Below are 19655 nucleotides of genomic sequence, written 5' to 3' on the forward strand. Positions count from 1 at the left end.
TAAGGTAAACAGTGCAAAGACAGCATAACCCAATAACCACAATAGCCACGAAGTATCAAAAAATATGGCAGGTTGAACAACCTCTGCCGCCGGCTTGACTGTTTCCTCTACCGCTGTCCACCAGCAGGGTCTCTGATTGTTGCCATGAGAGACAAGGATGATGTTCTGGGCAGAGCCTCTAACAGCCATTCAGATCATCCCGTGTCTCCAACCTGCACTGGGATACAGGAGGGATTTCTCTGTATCACGATGTGGGACTTGAAGATCTTGCAGATAGGGGCATGGAGGCCAGGCATTCCCATTTGATCCTCATTACAGATATGGATTCATCCGATCTGTCCAGGAACCTCCCAAAAGTTTTTTTCCCAGTTGTTTCTCGTTGTTTGTTGTTAGTTAATTACAGCCTCAAAAGAAAGGAACTTAGTGCTGGCTTTCATTCAATGTTTTTAAAGATTTTTTCTTTATTTTGAAAAAATATGCCATTATGTAGAGTAGTTGTTTTTTTCTAAATCTGCTGTGTTCCTTTAAGAAACCAAAAAAGACAAAAAAAGAACACTGTCATTTTTGCTGACATTTAAGGATTTTTCTTAATTGTTTATGGCAAGCAATGACAATAAAGCAGACTGAATTTACTGTACGCTCACTCCACTCGGCCCACAGTTACTGTATGAGTCAGAGGACAGCTAACATTAATAAATGAGTGTGGGGTCGACGAGCCATTAAAAAGTACTTTGAAGCTCCATTTAAGAAAAGATGGTCCTATAACCTGTTCCATGTAATTTAAAAGAGAAATAGACTGTGTCAGTGGACATTTGTATAAATTAATATAAATGTGGTTTTGGAAAATATTTGTCAGAATGAGCCAGTAGTTATTGTAATGCCATATGTCTCTATCTATCTATCTAACAGATGAGAAGAAGAGGCAGTGAGCAGAGAATTGGCGATAAAGGCAGCAAGGCAGGCATGAAAGTGGTGAGAGGTTTCTAAGATTCAAAGAGAACCATGAGCTGTGGGAGCTGACGGCGTTGTTTTTCTTGATTGTATTCATTTATTTATTTATTTACTGTCCCCTCACACAGTTGTGAGGCATTAAGACAACACTCGAGAGAGGGATGGATGCTGACAAGGATATAGTTAATACAATGCTGCATGAAGTCAAAAGAAACGTGAAACCACTAGGCCTCTAATCACACAGAAGTCAAGACAAAGGCCCGTCATGGTGCTGCTTAAAGACAAAAAGGACAAATAACAGAAACTCAGGTGGATGCAGAGAGCGGAGAGATAAGAGAGGGAGAGAGGAGATGAAGAGAGAGGAGAGATGAAGTGATGTTTCATCTTTCAGGTCTTGTCTTTAGCTTTAGTGTCATCTACTTCCACAGCATGGCTCCAGGCTTTGCATATTTACATATTTATTTTATTTACATAACTATTTGCATAATTACCATAATGAAAACTGTACCCTGACAGTGCTTTGTGGTATATGAACCTGCAATGAACCCAAAGTTTCTGAATAGGAGTTGAATGCCTACAGATTTGTGCTTCCATATACAGCACAGCATTCTCTCTCTCTTTTCCTCTTGCTCATCATCTGTTCTCTTTTTTTTGTCCTCTCTCTACCCCCACCTCACCTCCCACAGCACCAGCATGAAAGGTGCAGGATGTATTGTCAATGTGCTTGTATGTGTATGTGTGTGTGTGGTGTGTGTATGTGTGTGACCTACAGTGCCCCTGCTGAAAGCCCTGTACACCATAAGGACCTCGCTATCTGATCTGCCCCATCTGTTATCAAGACAGGTAGTGTCTACACCTGGGGGAGAACTCTCTTTCTCCCTTTTTTCTTTCTGTCTCTCTCAATCTGTCTCTCCCTCGTCTGTTTTACACACAACACACACATGTGGCCGCATACTACTGTGCCAGGATACAGAGCACTTGTTATTGAGACATCTGCCAGACTGTTTGACTGACTGACAGAATTCATCCTGCTGTAACAGATGATGTTGAGCAGCAAGGTCAACGTTCTCTGTCCTGTCCTCTCTAACCCTGGAGGGCCTTTTGGCTCGGGTTTGCTCTGATGTCTGAATCTACTCCAGGACACTAAGTACATGCTCACGAGGTACAGTAAGCTCTATTTTTTCCTTCTTGTGTGGCTTGGGGATTTTATTCTCGCCCTGGAGGTTAGATGGAGTACATGTTTCAGGTAAATCAGGCACAGGGTGACTTGATTTTCCTTGGTGACATTTCTGCAGAGACGTTTCAGCAACTAACATAGCAGCAGAGCACATGGTGACAAATATGGCAGGGAAGCTCTACCTTCCCTTAAATATTAAGGAACAGATACTGTGTTCTTGAGATACTGGGCGCCACAGTCATCCTCCACTAAAAAGAAGTTTAGGCTGTGGTGAGGGTCTAAGATGAACTACAGTCTTTAAAATTATAGAAAATTGCATTTGGCAATTTTCTAAAAACACAGAAACAAACTGTGTTACTGCAGAACCACAGACAACAAAGGCAAAGCCAGAGTAGCTTTTAGAGTCAATTGTTCATGAAGCTATCATGGCTTCATTGAAGCATTTCCACAGAGCTGTGCTGTCTAGAATTTGTGAGCACGAGTGACATTGCTCAGTAGGAAACGTACCTCAAAGGGCATTTCTCAGAATTAAGTTAATACAGAGTTGAAATGTCATTTCTTCTGCAAATTTCTTTTTGATATCAGAAAATGCACTTAAAAGCAGTCTCACAGCTTGGATTTAAAAGAATGACTCTGCCTCTGGGGATGGCAAATAGAGCTTTTTGATTATTAACGACATTCTGCTGTTAGTTAGTGTGAGAACCAGTTTGAGTTTTATTTGGATATTCTACCTACAGGGCATGGTGACATTTTTGCCACAGTCTTATTTGTCAAACCCAAATTGTAACAATAAAGCCTTCCATTAAAGCAGTTGTTGGCACAGGCCAGCACATAATGTACATTGCTGATGTGTTCATATACACTCCAGGCAAACTCAGTGGACAGTCAGAGGTGAAGAGCAGTCTTCACTGAAGAATGTAAACAAAGATTTTCGGTGTTCGCTGACGTGGCTACAAACGTAGGGACATTGTCTTTGCTGTTGAAACTACTTGTTAAAGAAAAATTATTGAATGAAAGTGAAAATGTCAAGGTATCCCTTAAGAAAAAAATCTGTTGCATCACTGGTTCACATCTCAAATGCACTGAGAGGGAAACAAGATGAGAGCCAGAGGGACAATGAACACAGGAAGGGAGAAACATAATAAACAACAGATTAAAATTCAGAATGTCAAGGCATCCTTTTAAGCGTTCAACAAGTGTCTGTACCTCCACTCCTCTCTCTCACTCTCTCACTCTCTCTCTCTGTCTCTCTCTCTCTTTCCATCTCTCCATCCCTCCATCTCTGCCAAGGACACCATCCCTGCTGTTGTTACCATGGAGACAAGCCCAGAAGGGCTGTGGGCGAGACATGTGAGGGACTGTGGGTGACTCTGTGTGTGTGTGTGTGTGTGTGTGTGTGTGTGTGTGTTTGTGTGAGCATAAGCATGTGTGTATAAATCTTTGCCCTTGTTTGTTTCCTCATGATTTTTCAAGTTTTCTTCATGGTTTCAGTACCCAGCAAATATTTGAGTGACTGCCTACAGATGTATTCACACTATTTTAACAACTAAGGAGTAGGAAGTCAGGGCTAATTCTTTTATCCGCATCATATCATTAACGATAATATAAATGGACACATTTTACTGATAACTGCTCATAAAATAAACTAAATGTATTTGGAGTAGAGTGAAATCTTTTTAAATGCGGTCTCATATCCAATTTGCTGCGGTCGGACGTACACAGCTGTGGATCAGCATCATATTGTGCCATAAAACTTCACAAGATTTTGATTTATTTCCCAACAAACAATGCAAGCCTCCGAGGGAATGTGCCTGTGTTTGTGTATGTGTGTGATGGGATGTAGGGTGGGAGGTAATGCATGTGTTGACAGCAATAATTCAGCCCATTTACTGAATGAGAAATGAAAAGAAAGTGTCATTTTCTTGCTCCAGCCACTCTCTCCGCTAAGAGATGGTAATGTTTCACTTTTACCATTCTTGTCTAAAAAGCCTAATGGCCCAACATCAAAGTCCTCTTTTTCCTGCCAGCACACATAGGTTTGCAGCAGTGATACATGTATTATGAGAAAGCATATGCATAACATATTATCAGTTTGAGGAGAATGCTGGATGAGGTCAAATTCAATGGCAGATTTACGGAACTAGCCATATTGTACCGTTTATTAATTAGCATTAGATCTCCAGATGTCATTTAAGGTGCTGTGAATGCAGGCGTTTTAAAATTTGAATATCTCTGTCAGGTAAACACAAAGGGAAGATTATTGTAATGATATAAACTAGCCCAACACAAAATGGCACCACAGATCAACACATTTCTCCTCTCATTACCTCATTAATATCCTAAAGAAAGAAACCCCCACTTCTCTGATGAATTGAGTGATGGCTGAAAGCTTAGAGTTGCGTCTCTACGTGAAATTAATTTAGTGAGGTGTCACTCAAACGTCAGACTACATGTGCATGGACAAATGCACATAAAAACATGAACAAAATACAGCAACTAAAAACACAATGTGATGAAATTCTTGCAGTGGATATAAGGCAAAGACCTTTGTGGACATTATACTGCAACAACAGTAGGACAAATTACATAGGAGGAAGTGTTGTGTTTACTTATAATTCTTACAATAAAGAACCTGTCTTCTACCATTCATACTGAGCCAAAAACCTGTTTATTATTGCATCTAACACTTCTGACATTTGTAGTCAGGATGATAATTCACTGAGCCTGGATGTATAAACATCCTGATACCTGTGATACAAACTACTGGTTGTGTTAGCCATCAGCCCTGCTGACTGACATCTCTCCTTTCAACCTCACTTTACAAGTTTTGAATTACTTTGTTGTTTTACTCTCATTTACTGCCATCATGCACCCTGCAATGAATAACTTCTCAAGGTCCCTGTGTTTATATCCCCAGCATTACAATAGTTAAGTTTCAGGTTTCAGAATGTGTCAAACACTACAGGAATAGTCAGAATGAGAGGGAGCAAAGGTCTAATTAGAGAGAAAAAGAGACTAATATACTGTAAGAAATTACCCTCATTTAAAAGCCATATATTCAGACAGACAGAAGATAATTTTTATTGTGTGTGTGTGTGTGTGTGTGTGTGCGCGTGAGTGAGTGAGTGTATATGCATGTGTGCTCCTCAGCATGTATATGCTTTCTATTGCCTCAGCTCCAGCCCTCTGGCATTGATGGAGCATCATCATTATCACCTGGGCTGATGGTAAAGTGGCTCCTTAGCTAGACCCCATCGACAGGCACTGTTTGGTGTCACGCTTTTGTGTGTATGTGTATGTGTGAACGTGTATGAGAGTGTCAGCGTGTGTGTGTGTGTGTGCATGCCCCTGAATGTATTTTGCAATTGCAGTTTCAGTAATGCCGTGGCCACACTAACATGGCTTTGCTGGCAGGTCCCTTATGCAAACAAATGGCCTCGGCTGGCAGGTTCAGTGAAGGGTGACGGTTGTATCTGGTTGCATCAGGTCAGGGAGTGATAGGCATAGCAGATCCAGGGGAGAAACTGTTTCATTTCACTTGCAGCGTGAGACCCACCACATGCCCCGATAAAAGACACAGTGCCCAGGGTTTGGCCTCAGACACCGTGGTGATGATAAGCTTCGATAACACCTTTACACTTTTAGTTACTGGGTATAAAGTGCCTGTGTACACTGACATTGGCTCAAGAACACTGTCAACTTTTCTTTTTTCTTTTTCTTTCTTTTTTTTTTTTGAAGGTCAGTTAAATAACAGGCTAGTCTCTGCCTGTATCTAGGCAACAGTTCTGCATTGATAAAACAATAATAGTTAGGTTAATATGAAGACAGACAGAATAAAGGAACTAGTACAATTGTTCATACACACAACAATTATATATATTGTCTATAACATTACAACAGGGATAACCTCCTCGTTTCATCTCAAGGTTTGGTAATATTCACTTTACTGGACAGAGAGGAAGAGAAATTCAAGTAAAGTTCTTCATCCCATCTTATAGTCTTGTGATCATCAGATTCAAATAATTTGCTGGCCTAATAAAATTCATGTCACATTCCTGTGCTCTTGGTTTTATCCGTATTGATTTTGTTAACTAATTCCTGTTCAAAATTTTTAAAAGCCAGCTCCAGACTGAAGAAAGGCAGTACTGCTTTTAACTTAATGACAAGGCATTCTGACATCAAATGGGATATGTGAGGGTTTCATAAGCCCAAAAAGATGGAGAATTTTCTCAACTCAGTGAAGAGTAGGAAATCTTTCATGTGAAGAAAAAAAAAATCACCAAAGTTGGAAGTCACTGTTGCACTGACATACAACTTAGTTTTAACAGTACAACGAACACATACACTTGTAATGTGGAGTCGACCTTCTTTCTGTGTGTTACATCAGACTACAACTCATCAGACTAGGTAATAGCTTGGCTTTCTTGCCTTGTTTTGTTACAGACTAGAATTCATATCTCCATACCATACACCCACACATAAACACAAACATACAAAACCAATCACACACACGCTCACACACACAAACACACACACACACAATCTCACTCTCGCACACACGGTTTGTTCCATATTCACCATAAGCAACAGGTGTGACAACAGCCTGCGTGAACTCTGTGGTTCTCTGCATGGAGAGTGAGTAGGTGTTTGTGTTTTGATGATTAGTTGAGGATGAATACATGCCAACACATTAGGCCTCATGCAGCCAAAACACACACACACACACACACACACACACACACACACAGTTTTGCCAATGTCCCAAGAGGGGTTTAGCAACTTCTCACCTACGCCCACTGCCTCTAAAGTAATTGCCTGAATAACATCTATCCACTGCCTCATATTACACCACGAGGCAAAACCGAGCCCTTTGATGAAAATGTGTGTAAATAAAAAGAAACAACCTGGAGTTTTTTTAGGGGGGTTTTTTGGTTGGAAAGTTTTCTCATACACACTGTTTTTGCATTCAGTATGAGCAGATCAGAGTCCATGACAGCTGAAGAACTTCATCTTTAGCAGCCAATAAAGATATTTTAATGGTAATGGTAGCAGTGATTTTTGGAACTGCACAATGGGTTTCTGTCAGCTAAGGACAAAATTAGAAAGAAAAGGGGCCCACAACTAGGAAGATGAAGAAAGGGCTTTTTGTAATAACAGTCATTTTAATTGATGGTCCAAAAAACAGCCCTCAGCCAGAGGTGAAAAAGAATATGAAGTTCTTTTTCTATAGGAAAATAGACATTTGCAATAACAGTAAAACCCAGGGTCTTCTAAAAATGCAGTTTATTCATGGACTTGAAAAACACTACCATGGCAGTCTTCCACTGAAATGATATCTGTTCAAAAATAAAAAATAATTGACTTATTATGTTTTATCACAACTTTTATTTAAGTAGATCTGGCCATCTGTCCTATCAGTTATGATATCACCAAAGTAATAGTAAATCTTGTGGGGTCCAACAGGGCAACAAAAACAACTATTTGTGGGATCACACAGGTTGTAAACATCCATCCATCCATCATCTATACTGCTTATACGTTAAGGGTTGTGAGGGGGCTGGAGCCTATCTGGTCAAGAGGCGGGGTTACACCCTGTACGGATCGCCAGTCCATCACAGGGTCAACATATATAGAAAAACAACCATTCACATTCAAATTCACACCTACAGGCAATTTAGAGTTATCAATTAACCTAAACTGCATGTCTTTGGACTGTGGGAGGAAGCCAGAGTACCCAGAGAGAACCCACGCAGGCACAAAACTCCACACAGAAAAACCTGGGGCTCGAACCCAGAACCTTCTTGCTGCAAGGCGATAGTACTAACCATTGCACCACCATGCCGCCCAGGTTGTAAACATGTCAACAGCTTATCCTGATTCGCTACCATTTAATATGGTGGTTCAACCACATGTAAACACACCCATAATGTTGCAAATACTCCCTCATTGCAGAGGAAAATCATTTGTTTGTGCAACTACAGTCAGTAAAGTAGGCCAGAGTTGAATCAAGAAGTCAGTGTGTAAACAGACAGTTTGGATAATAATTTTACCATTCACCCTCTTTTTCTCCTCCAAATATGCTAACCTGGGAGTTCAATAACAACTTGTTTATCTATCTGACTCTTTATATTTATTTCTCTACTGAACTTCTTTTTATTTTTGTTGCTGAGTGGAGCACTGATGGCTGGAGCTATGACAAAAATGGTTGTAATAAATTTTACTTTTTTCTTTAAGTAATGTATGAACAAACTGCCCACTATTAGCAATAAAAAAAAAACATGTAAAAGTAAATCTGTATTTTGAGAACTTAACAGGTAATCTTACCTCACAGTACTTTGCAGTCTCTGAGGTGTCCCCCATGTGGATGCCGTGGGTCAGTGGAGCTGTCCCCCAAGTACCCACAGCCAGCACCATGGACAGCGCTTATCCATGCTAAGCAATGCCCATGACTGCAGAGTGCTCGGGAGCTGTTGCTGAGTTCATTTCAAACCGACTCAGCATCATCATCATTTCACAAAAATAAGCTCTGTAGCACAGCATGTATAATGTATGTTGCCTGCTGAGGAAAAGGAACTGACACAGACAGACCTGACAGCCCCAGGGAGTCAAATGAGTGAAGGAGAAAAGTTGATTATAAGGCTCTTAACGACTCTGCTAATTACCATTGATGCTAATTAGCTGAAGCTCCAAGTTAACTGCACGGAGGGTAATCAGTGTCTGGAACGAGACAGAAGTTAGAGTCAAACTATCATCTCTCAACCCTTCATGGGGCACAGTAAGACATTGTACACTGTGCTGTTATGTCCCCGAAATTCTAGCGTGCCTCTCACGCTGACATCTGACAGGCCCTCAAGACAACAGTGAAAGTTTTGATTGTAAGTCGGTCTTAGCCACAGAAACAGAGCGACGTTGATACTCAGAAGAAACGTCATGCCATCTTTGTATTCCGAGATGCGTTAATTTCCAACATTTGACTTTCACAGTAAAGGTTAATGTGTTGGTTTCTACTGATCAATGCACTACTTCTCATAACACACAGCAACAGACATCAACACACAGAGACACACACACACGTCCATTTAGCCTGACTTATGTGGTCTGTGACTGTGTTATTTTGCGCAGTAAATCCAGGTTTCTCCCGATGCCGAGATACCAGCTTAATCTTCTCCTAGGCTGTCGACACAACAACCGCTGGGGCTGATTTACTGTGGTCAGCTTCAATTACCAACCCTGAGAGCCAAAGGTATTCCTCAGGGTCTGGATGGCCATACGTTTCAAGGACAATTATTTTTAATGAGACTGCCTCCAATCTATCTGCATGTGGGTCGAGGGACGCTTGACAAATCCAGTCCTTCAGAGAGCCTCCTCCTCACTCTGATCTATGGTTCTGCTTCATTTCCTCTGCCTGTCATGCTGTGTGTAGAGCCGCTATCAGTATGTTTCACCTGGCGCGATGTTTCACTGGCGGAAAGATAGGCTGTGTGACTGATACGGCAGTATGGTATTTGTAGTTCTAAAAAATGAACTCACGCTTATATACTGTATGATGATGAATGAGATGAAATGAGAAATAAACTTTTATGCAAGACATCTCACAGTGCACACAGTAAAGTAACAAAAGATACACTAAACTAATAAATGAAATAAAAATCTCTCATCAAGATGATGTTAAAGAGTGGCAAACAAATCATGGGTCATATGACAAAGTGGTTATAATCAATATTTTTATATTGACAGTAGATCACATGACTTCTTGCATGTGAAAGTGGTCATTTACAGTGGTGACGGATAACGACAAAATTTGCTTGTGCAGTTACTTCTGGTTTTACCTCCAACACTCAATATGGTGAATCTGTTCTTTACAATGTGTCCACTCATGCAAGCACTCTGGTGTTTTGCTCCTTCAATCTTCAGGCAATGATCCTCTAACAACAAACTAAACCAGTAAGCAGTGATGGTGGGTTACATGTGGACCAAAGCTGAACTCCAAGAGTTGGTCCCTGACAGCTTATTATTAATACAGTAATTGGGTTCTGAATTTTGTTGCACATTTGAGCTTAGTCCATGAGACATTTTGTGTGCAGCATACCAAAAAATAACTAACATTAAAAAAAATCTGTAGAGGAGCAGATTTAGCCATGCTGGTCACCATCCATGTCTCTGAGCTGCAGAAACAGCTTGGCTTCATTAATCTGATCTATTTTCTCCACCAGGCTTTGATCCTCTGCTGCTGAGTGTACATCTCCAAAGGGCTCCAGCCCACAGGGAGTGTCTCCTGCCGTGATTCCCAGCAGACGTCCTGGTTGCGAGGTTGTGGGAGCACTATGGGCTCAGCGGCGTGCTTGTTGTCCAGGCCTTTCATGTCCCATAGGGAAGTGGTGTCTACTGGGATGGCTGTTTGATTCACCAGCTTGACCTTGCAACTACAGCCAGTAATCACAGTATGGTGTTCTCCTGGTGTTTGTGTGCGTGAGGCATCTGGGAGGGAGAATAAAAATGTAAGAGCAAGAGACAAAGAGGATATGACTTGTGGCATGTGCATCCAACTGTGTGTGTCATATATGTGCATGTGTCTGTTTGTTCTGAAAAAACTGTGTCCTCATGTTTTATACATTTTTGCCATTCCATCTGATACAGCACTGAATGTCACATTCCTATTACTTTTGCTGTGGCCTTGGGTTGTTGTGTTGCGTTTGTTTCCTGCCTCCACCTATGTATCTTGTGGTAATTAGATGCATTGCATGTGTCACACTGAGTTTTGTCTCCTGTTAAACTCTGTGACCAGATAGTGATTGAGTTGTAGCACTCTTTTATCTTCTACTTGGTCCTCTGAAGAAGAGTTCTCCCTGTGGGCCTGGCACTCTGGCTTAATTCGTTGTGGTAAGAGAGCCTGTACTATTGCTCTACACGGTAATCACTCAGAGCTGCTCCGCAAACACACCATCAGCACACAGACATATAGCTTTAATGATAGGATAACAGCACTGGAAAAAATTCAACTTTGCCAACATCCAAAGAACACAGCGTACCATAGATGAAAATCTCAATCTAAATAACAAATCAGCACTCATGCTGCCCATGGCAGTAATGGTGTCTGCCTTCTGCTGCCCTTTAAACTTCAGAGAGAGATTAAATATTGCAGTGAATGAACTTGGTTACACAGAGTTTGAGTCTTTTTTTTCTACTTCTAGTCATGCAGTGTGACTAACATTGGCAAACAGGCAGACAGGCACAAGCAGAGTGTTTGATGCTTGTATGAAGCAGCAATCACTGTGAAGGCTGTAGGCAGATGCTTCTCACAAACTGTGCATCTGGCCTTCCAGCTCCACAGGTGCTGTTCTTTAGTTGAACCTGTATTATGACCTGCCTGAGGGTTGCTGAGCCAAAAGAGAATTCAGCAAAATCACATATATAAACCCAAATCAAAACCATTTTGAGTTGTAAACGGATGTATAATAAAAGCTATACAGTACGATTACATGCATTTTTAATGCCCAAAGGTGAAAGATTTTTTCTTTTGTTTACTTAAATTCCAGAGCTCTGCTCTTGCTTCCTCCTTCATAAACACATACACATCCTTCACTTGTACACACTAGAACTGTCCCTCTAATCCAAATGCCATATTGGCAAAGCTCAAATTATGTTTTTTGAGTGAATATTTGTGCCTACTGTGCCGGTAATCAACAAGAAATATACAGAGCTCTAATATGGAGGGAATGAAAGAATTGCTTGCTAATTGTTTTAATTACTCATTTATCATTAGTTAGGCCAATTTTTTTTGCTTTTTCTTGTCCCTGCGGGTCTGCTGCTCTGCTCTGCTGATACACAGCAGCTTGTTTGCTTGGTAGTGGATGAAAAATCCCTGTCCTCTGAGCATCTGTTCAGTACAGCAGGGATGTTCTAGCTCCCCAATGCCCCAGACTACTTGTCTTCACAAAATACAACTTAAGGGAGATGTGAGCAAAGCTACTGGCTAAAAACTCACCCTCCAGCCCAAACTTACAATGAATACAAACATTTAAATTGTATATTCTTTCCAATTAATGAAAGGACAATTTTGCAGAGGGAAAAGAATTTATCTTTCAAAATTACTTTTATTTACTGTAATTTACGTAAATTTAGGTTTTAATACATTTAATTTTGTGCTTTTATTTTTTCTCCCTCATGGCTTTAGTAGTTATGTACTGTAACACTAGGTCATGAGCTGAAAATTAAAAACTTCTTCCTGATAAAGCCTTCCTTGGATATGTTTTCTATATTACTGTTGATAAATGCATATGATGTAAGGTACCTTACAATGCTTTTATCAGGGAAGCCCCTTAAGCCTTTGTGGGCACAATGAGTCATCATACAGTGCTGTTCTGGTGTGATCTTAGGGCAAAAATGATCCATAACCATTATAATGTGCATTTGAAAGAGATGCTCCTTTTAATTTTTACCTTTGTCCCTTTAAAGAATACTCCACTGATTTAGCATTAGACTCCTTTAACACTGCCAGACTCACAATGGGCAGGGGTTTTTTTGTTTTGTTTTGTTCATCTGGTGCTTTTTGTTCCACAAATTCTTCAACCTTGTCAAAATCTTGCACCTAATCACCCACAATGCAACTCTACTACTGACAGTTGCCTTCTTGCTGAATTTTTCTTTTTTTTTTAGTCCAGGCAAATACTTTCTTTGGTTAAACAGAGATATAAACACAAATGGCATCTTCACACATCTCCCATGGAAACACACACTTCACTGTCTGCCACAGCTCAGATGTGACCCACAGTTATGTGTGTCAATTATATAATGATGTTATTACATAATCCTAGGCCTGTTTAATGGCAGGAAATCTTTCCTGTATGTATCCCTAACCACTACAGGGAAATCCCTTTCAGCTGTAACCCTGTCCACCCCACTCTTCTCCTCTCCACTTGCCTGCATACTGACAGTCTTATACGCTGACCTCACATTACACAGTGCAGCACGCTGAGGCATCACACCATTGAGCTTGCCTGTTCAAGTTAGCAGCAGCTATCTAATTGTGTGTTCTCCTATTGGCACAAAGCGGAGCCACTTTTGTTTCCCACTGTTCTGTTAGTGTAAAAAAGCATTCGTGCAGCACTGATACAGGTATTAAGTGTAAACCATGCACCTCCATACTGACAAGTTTAGAGGATGTGGAGTCCTGTGGTGGTGAGCTACGTGGGTGTGCAACATTAACATCTGTTATAGCTATTACATGAGATCATCTGAAAACCCACAATATTCAGCAATGTAATGTCAGGAATTATAGAACTAATCCAATATGCTGCTATTGTCTGATCAATTAACTGACTTTTAGCAACATAACAGTTTACACACCTGCAGAGTTGTAAGCAAAATATTGCTTTGCACCATAGTTGCACATTTGCAGCACAGTAGCATCTGCTGTAGACAGATCTAGCAGGTCTATCGCTCCTGAGAGAAAGAGAGAACTTTAACAGGATTTTTAAAAGTCTTTTAAAAGTTCTATGAAAATGCACAGCTACCGAGCTGATCAAGTGACTTAAAGAACATTAAGTGTCTGAGGACTGATTTGGCTTTTTAGATCAACTTTTGCAATTGACACTCATACCTTTGCAAACAATTCAATCTTCACATCTGGTAATTTCCTGAGGATTCATTTTTGTCTGCCGCTACAATCCTTCAAGTTGAAGTGAAGAACATTCACATTTTGTACAAATAAAAGATAAATGCATCCTGTGTGTCATTTTCCAGACAAAACTGTTGACGCACATCCCCTGTGAAATGGCCTCCAAGTGTCCCTCTCTGTCAGTGTGTGCTATTGATAAGAGACTGCACGTCCTGGCTGTCAATCATTCAGTCAGTTAGGAGCAGGCTGGTTGCGTCAGGTCATAATTTTGCTCTGAGTTCATCAACTGAAGACATATCACATCATTTCATCACATCCTTTCATCAGCCAGACAGCCTTTCAGATATACTGCTGCTAGGGATTTACCCCAGAAACCAGAGTTACACAGAAGGCCACCCGCTGAACGCAACTGGATCAAAGTCCAAAAGCACAGACCAGTTGGGGGACTTTTTTTTTTCCCCCCAATCACATGGAAACTAATCGGGTATCAAAGGTACTGCAGGACAACGTTAACATCATCTTCTCAAAGTAAATGAGATGACAAAACTGAAACAAGAATTCACACCTTAGGAATCTATGGCTTATAAGTAAAAATAGAAAGAACATGAATGCAGGTAAAATGAGACATTTCTTCTTTCCAGCATACACACACAGACACACACACAAGCCTGTAAATAAAACCTCTTTGGTGTGAATAGGCAAAATGACAAGATGTGTGTCTGTGTCCCAGTAGAGAGTGAGCTGGAGTCACTGAGCTGGATTAGCAGGTAAATATGTAAGTCATTGTTCATCTGGAGGTTAGGGAGCACTGGAGTTGAATCAAGAACTGTCACCAGCTGCCACAGATAACATCGCATTGAAATTCATGGAGACCGATTCAGTCATGAATATGACAACGCCGGGATGAGATGTTCGTGCATGCGCGAGCACGTCAACAAACACACTAGACACAAAGATATGCAACACGCACCCGTAAAAACGCACATCAGAGCAAACACCTACTTGCCTCCCAGCAGTCGGGATGTAAATGCATTAAGAACTCAGTGTGTGACGTGAGGCAGAAGGAGAAGAGTGCCAGCTGACACAGGTGGCACAGAGCAGAGATACAACTTATTACAGCCAATACAAAACCCCCGCTGAGAAGGGCTGCTAAGACAACAAATATGAGCAGCACGCTGGCACAGGAAAGCAAAGACAGGAGGCGGAGATGGGTTTGAAGAAAGGAAGAAAGGGACTATGGGAGGGTGGGAGGAGAGAGGGGAGTTAAACAAAAAGCAAGAAGGGCAGAAAAAAGGAGTGGTGAAATACAACACAAAGAGATGAGATGAGCGAGAGCGAGAAAGAAAGAGAGAGAGAGAGAGAGAAAGAGGGTGGGGGGGGTGGGGGAGGGCTGATAAGAGAAACAGTTTGGCTGGACCTAAAGGGGCGTGCTGGATGAGGACTGTCGACAGAGCCAGTTTTAAAGGTTGCCCAGCATCACTATTTATCTCACCTGCATCCAAATGATGGCATGGGCTCAAACACACATCCACACATACACCCACACACACACGCACTATGGATAGCACCCTCTGCAGCAAGTGAAAGCTTGTGTATTCGTAAGAGAAAGACTTATTGTGCTTCACTGCACCTGTGGCAGGTTTCCAGTATTCAGAGGTGGATAAATGGTCTGCTCTTTTAGGCTGGCCTGCAATCTGAACACTCTGCTGTTTATGGGAGTTGGGGAAGTGAGAAGGAGAAAGAGAGATGGCGAGAGAGAAAGAGAATGAGAAAGAGATGAGAGAAGTGGGGAGGTGAGGAGTAAGCGAGGGATGGAGGATGAATAGGGAAATGCACAGCCGATGATTTGTAACATGACTACCTTCTATTAATCTCCCCTAATGCACTTCTCCACTGCAGGGAGGGAGGAGCAGAGAGCATTGGGAAAAGATGGAAGAAGAGGAGAAAATCAGAGACAAGTCAGACATGTGATTTTACAGTCAAGTACAAGCACAGCCTCTCAGATAAATTAAATGCAGACAGGATCTGAAGGCCAATTTTAATTGGCCGATTTAAGCTAACTGCAGTTAAATCGGTATCGCGTTTATGATGACCGACAAGTAAAGTGGAAATTAAAGTAAATTTGTTACTTATTTTATTACCAGTGTCACTATTGGGTAGTCTGTCCACCTGAGAGCACTGCAACTCCACTGGTGGCAACATGCTAATGAGCTAACACACTGTGAGCTGCCTGAACACATCACTGCTCAGCTGACCACTGCAGAGCAGAGCAGAGTCGCCATTTGTTGATCTCGATCTTAATGGTAAATTGCTCATTTTCACATGGAACAAATTACTTGAATGATCATACGCCTGACAGCAGTCCTGTCAGCCATGCCTGGTTCTGCTGCAATAAGCCCCTACTGTTCTACAGTACCTTATTGATGCAGACTGTAGCCTGTAGACAAACTTGATTTTATATTGGTGAAACAGTCAGTAAGACAGTTCTAGCAACTACATGAAGAACAGCCTTATCATTTTCTCACACGTCAGTATAGCACTGACAGCCGCTATAAAACATATTCTTCCATTTTATCTGTTGCTTAATTAGTTTGCCATGAGGCTAGCTAATGCAATGGTTTGTTTGGTGGAAGTCAGCTAATGAGCTGTTAATATAATGCATTATACTCAGTCTGCCTACCTGAATAGGACTACTTTCTTAATATGTATTATTTTCTTTATTTCTACATTATTTTCTTCTTTTTTTTTCTAGAAATTAAGTCTGGAAAAACAGGGATTGTCTTGAGTTTGAGGACCAGACAAATATGTGTCCACAACATCAGGTATTCTATTTGAATGGAGCCTGTTAGTTAGTCAGCCCTATAAGTGTATATAAGTTAGCCCGGGTGATGTCTGACCATCATATTTCAAAACGGCTGGCCAGAAATATTAAAAGAATATTAAAGCAGCAGAAGAAAAACTAGAAAGCAACATGTGCACAATGAGACGAATAAGTGACAGTTAAAGTTGATTGAGACACGCCCCCCCTCCCTCTCATTTTTTTGTCAGTTTATCAGTTTACAGCTGAAAGATGGCATGCTTTTAGACAACCACATAAATACTGGTTGACAAAAAAACAAGTTCATTTTTCAAGTGTATAATGTCCTGCTCATTACATAACTGTCAAATCTCTCCAATAACTACATTTAAGAAAACACTATTAAAAGTCTTTGTTTATGCATTTTTGTAAAAGGATTGAATATCAACCAAACTATCGTTATCAAACTTTGTGAAACCTAAAATATCAAAATTAGCATCAGCCTTAAAAATTCTGTGCCTGTCAGGGTTAAAATATAAATAAGTTCATTACATCATGTCAAAGCTTTCATCCATGTTTTTCAGATGTCCATCTCACGCACATCTCACAGAAGAGATGCACTTCTGTTTTAGTCAGTACAGCTGTCTAAACAGGCTGCAGAACGGCTTGCATTTTACTCACACTGTTCTCACACAAAGACAACATGAAGCGTGTTTTCATGCTTGTTTTGCATGAAAACTACCATGCTGCTCACAGTACTATCTACCTACTGTGCAGGCACTGTGTAAGATACTGAATTGTCTTTGTTGATTCATTAAGGTAACCTTTCTGCTGATGACTTCAGTCTGCTCTTATCTTGCTCTCACATATGGCATGTTTTAATCATCATGGAAGATTATGGAGTGTCAGGTACAACGAGCAAGAGTACAAGAGCATGAAAACTTGAGGTTTAGTCTGCACAGGGACAAAGTAAGTCTAAATATATGTGTTGTATTCAAAGGGAGTCTAACATTTAAAGAAATAAGTGAGTGGATTAAAAAAAATGTGTGGTTTGGGGAGTCCAACATGACTAAGAATCACAAACAACTCTAATACCTAAAAGTCCAACTGATCATCAGTATTCTATCAAAGGCAAAGCCAACTGTCATATTTTGACACTGATACTAAAACACAAAAACTAGCATAAAGTAGGTTGTCATTAAAACTCTGACGTACACAAAATATCACAATGCAATCTTATCTGCAGTAAGTGGGTCAACACAAAAACGCTGCAGGCCTGTATGTAGCTCGGGTCTGTGGCTGGAAATAACAAGTGACTTTGTTGATTCATGTAATTCGTTCACTTTTGAGCAGGACTGTTCAAATGCACCTCAGTGTGCACATCAGCAAATGAACGCATCACAATTCAAAAGAACTGCAGTATGTACATCAGCAAACGAACGCATCACAATTCAAAAGCACTTCAGTATGTACATCAGCAAATGAACGCATCACTGTTTCTCACGCCAGTATCAACTCTGATTCCCCGGCTTTCACATGCAGTTCAGTACAAAACTGGCCTACACAAGCACTGCACATAAGGCTGATAGCTCAGCAGCCAATTATTTACTACCATAGAAAAACCCTCTTCACTCAGAGTGTAAAGACGAGGAAAGATTGACTTACAGTTCTGCGTCAGTCCTGGAGAAACAGCTTGGCAGTCAGCAGAGAAGCAGGTGGCAGTGGAGGCTGAAACCTTGGTCGGGGGCACTCGCAGCCTTTTCCGGTCACCAATGGCGCTAACTGGCCTCCACAGGTGTCTTCATCAGAAGGCCCACGAAGCTTTCCCCGTCATCGTTGGGTCTGGCTGACCTTAACTGGGTCTCTGGTCCAACCTCAGTGTCGTCCGTGGTTCACTTTACGTCCCAGTCACGCGAGATAATTCGAGGGAGCTACTACTAGCCGATGCTGTATACATGATCTACCTGTGCTTCACAGTTCATCGTTGCTGCCGCTAGCTTGTAGCTAACCGCTAAACATTTTGAGTAACTCGTCGATTTCAGTGCTCCACGATCGAAAGCACAAGGACTAACGTTCGGACCAATTTACTAAAATTAAAGCGTAAAAGTGCGTGTTATCCTCTTTTCCTATGAGTCTTCCATCTGAAGCGACGATCCGCGGCCTTTGCATGACATCCTACCTCTGACTTCTGTAGGTGTGCCCGGCCTCTCTGGTTCTTTTCCTCACCTCGTGCCAATCAGCTGGCAATCACGACCAATAAAAACGAAGAGTTCAAAGTAAAGGTGTATTCTGTACGTCTTCTTTATGTAAAACTAAGTCGTGTTCCGTTGTAGTGCTTTCCTGTTTTCAGTGTGATCTTTAGTGTTTTTTGTCACAACTATTGATTTATCAGTTATCTAACTTGCCATGCGAAAATATAACGAATAAACATAGCCTACTGTAGCTAGCACAATGACAATGATGTTTTCTATTGTTAGCTAACCTTTGCTAAGTTACAGTGCATGGCTAATGGTTTCAAATGCAACTAGTTAGCCATTAAAAGAAAGGTCTGAGGATGTTATAGTGAAATTTTCTTTTTTATTCAAAGATTAGTGACATTATCTCGAGCATTTATAATCTCATTAGAGGATAAGGCTGGCAGTAAATATATTGTTCTTACTGTCAACAAAGTTCATGAAAAAACCAAAACCAAAAATGAACCTGTTTTACTGACAAGTATGCTGTATGATGTAGATTCTTCCTCTGTGCCAAAGACCTCTGTTGTTGTCCAAAAAAACTACAGTGCCCAGCTATTTTCGGAATCTGCTGAACCTTTTTGAAAAATTAAAAAATATATTTATGACCCATTTTAAAGGTTTGCATCTGTTGTAAGAAGCAAGGACTTATGGCCAAGAGCCAAGTGTTGGGAGGATCAGAGAGTATAATACTGATGGATTGCTGGTTTTGGTATTCTTGTGGGATTTGTTGACGATAATAGAAATATAAAGTATCGCCTGCCTTATTCTTTAATTGGAGGGGACAAATGATGATATGAAAATTCCTGAGTTTTTCCATGTCAATCCATTAAAATTACAGTCTACCATAGATGTACAAAACCACAGCCTTCATTTTTG

The 19655-nt window shown here is 40.9% G+C and overlaps 1 long non-coding RNA gene across 1 annotated transcript; it reads right to left on the bottom strand.

The window, feature by feature from the left end:
* Positions 1-9838: 9838 nt before the first annotated feature.
* On the bottom strand, positions 9839-18751 carry LOC108875193 (uncharacterized). Its single transcript, XR_001959828.2, has 2 exons — positions 18208-18751; positions 9839-10606 (listed from the first exon to the last, which is right to left on the bottom strand). It is a non-coding gene; the product is annotated as an uncharacterized LOC108875193 (long non-coding RNA).
* Between the last annotated feature and the right edge of the window lie 904 nt (positions 18752-19655).

Source organism: Lates calcarifer, linkage group LG10, assembly GCF_001640805.2.
Source record: "Lates calcarifer isolate ASB-BC8 linkage group LG10, TLL_Latcal_v3, whole genome shotgun sequence".
NCBI lineage: Eukaryota > Metazoa > Chordata > Actinopteri > Centropomidae > Lates > Lates calcarifer.